Source organism: Acartia tonsa, chromosome 3, assembly GCF_053477335.1.
Source record: "Acartia tonsa isolate MP-2025a chromosome 3, ASM5347733v1, whole genome shotgun sequence".
Taxonomy (NCBI): Eukaryota; Metazoa; Arthropoda; class Copepoda; order Calanoida; family Acartiidae; genus Acartia; species Acartia tonsa.
The window spans coordinates 56,392,097-56,394,431 of NC_137262.1; positions in this window are offsets into that span (position 1 = coordinate 56,392,097).

The window sequence follows — 2,335 nt, forward strand, 5'->3', positions numbered from 1 at the left end:
AAAAGAGAAGAGAAGAGCAAAGAGAAGGCGGGACGGTGCGACGGACGGACGGACGGATGGACTAAGCGGAGGGGTGTTGGGGAGACAGAGTAAAGGCAATCAAAGGGAAGTGGGGGAGGTAATCAAAGGGACATGGGGGGAAAAGATAAGAAGGGTTGGGGAAAAGATATAAAGGGTTTGGGGGAAAGATAGGGGGAAAAGTTTGGGTCTACCTGTTTTACTATTTATCTTGTTGTAACCCTTTTATTTTTATATTTCAAGGCATATAGTTTTATTGGTAGCGTAGATGGTCTATAATTTGGGTCTGTCCGTACGTCCATTGAATGTACAGACTTACGTTTATAAACCTTCGCCTTTACCACAAATATAAGATCAATATAAAAATACCTATAGCACCAAAGGAAGATAACAATTTTTGTAGATGGCATCAAATTGAAATTATTTGATGAAACCAATTGAACCTTATTCATGAGAATAAGGGATATTTTTCCAGGGGGGGGGGTGGCATTGGGCTGTTTATTACACCAGTCCCTAAAGTTTTATATTAACGTTTTCTTATTCGTTGACTTTACAACTTTGGGGACTTTCATTGAATTTTGATTGTTTGATGCATTAAGTTGAGTGTCAAAACGTTTCAACCACTAATTGTAAATTTGTAATATACAGAAAGGATCATTTTGTGTATCATTATTAGGGATGTATAATGTATATTCATTAAGATATAGGTCATTGTCTTATCCCTTTAAATCCCTGATTTTTACGCTATCAACATGCTGTTTGAGAATCTATTTCACCTGATATTAACTTCGTATCTGTAACAAATTATTTTTTTTATTTTAATTTTGATAACTAGCGTTTGCTCCCCTTTCATCTAGAGGAGGAGAGAGAGGGCAAAAAATAGCCTAAATCCACCCTATGACATAAATTTAAAAATAAAAACGCCACATCCACATCACAATCTTTACCCCATCCCCTCCCCTAATACTGGATAAACGAACTGACGATTAAATGAGATCCATATTAGCAATCTAAATTGACGATAATTTTTTCCTCTGTCAATATATCCACGTATAATTCAGAGATGGGAAAAAACCAGGTTTTTTTTAAAAAGATCAAACCAGTGTATTTGGTTTAAACCGGTTTTTATTAATAAAAAACAGGTTTTTTTGTTTTTTTTTAATAATTTTTTTGTTTTTTTTTAATAATATCCAAATTAAAGTATTCTAATTTAGTATTTTAGTATAAAGATTTAAACTATTAAAAGAATTTTGAATTAGGTATTTATGTTTTTGACTGTATTTTTTACATTATAAAAAGACTAGCGGCTAGGCCCCTAGAGGCCTCTAGGGGCACTTGAGGAGGAGAGAGTCAAATTTAATAATTGAATTTTTTATTTTATATTTTGTAAGAAAAAGTAAAAAAAAAATTTTTTTTGGGGGGGGCGAATATTTTTTATTTTTTTGGGGGGGGGTTGCCCCCCCCCCTCATTTTTAAATTTAGTTTAAAAGTTTTTTTTAAAAATTTTCGGAGGGGGGGTTGGGGGTGTCCCACCCCCAAAGAAAATAGTTATAAACCTTCCCGGGACCTATGAGAAGCTACCCTGTTAAGGAGAACCCAATCGGTTCAGCGGGTAGCGAGATCCTTTGGTACAAACATACAAACACACAAACACACATACAAACATCCTGTTACTTTATTATAAGGATATAACTGGAAAGATAGGCCTTTGTATTAAAAAAAACACATTTAAACCATCCCACCTTGGTTTTTTTTGTTTTTTTTAGCCTTTTTTTTTGGTTTAAACCACTTGATTAAAACCACGTGGTTTTTATTTTGCCATCCTTGACGTATATTCTATATCCATTTTAAATGTATATATTTTTCCCACAGTATAAATGCTAAAAAGTATAAAAAGAAGACAATATGATGTGGTGAAATGTAAATTAAATCAATAAAAAAGTTTATAGCGGTTAAAAGCTGCTTAAAAGCAGTCGGACTGCCATTGCTGTTCTATACTTGAATATGCTCTATAATGTTGGGAATGTTATCAAGAAAAATCAGAGGTCTAGCTTTAATATCAGCTGAGAAAATCTTATTTCTCCCATTGCGTTACGAACTGACGGACAGACATATTGAGTTATAGAGTAGCTTCGCCACTAAAGAGTATAAAAAGAGGACAATATGATGTGGTGAAAAGCAAAATACAAATTTGATAAAAATCAGTCTGTTAAATAAAATTTTGTTTACTCAAAATGCTGGTAATTCCCCCATTACATCTTCAGTGGACAATTTGTAACCCCTCCCCCCCTCAGAACCTTTTTTCCCTAAATGAGGA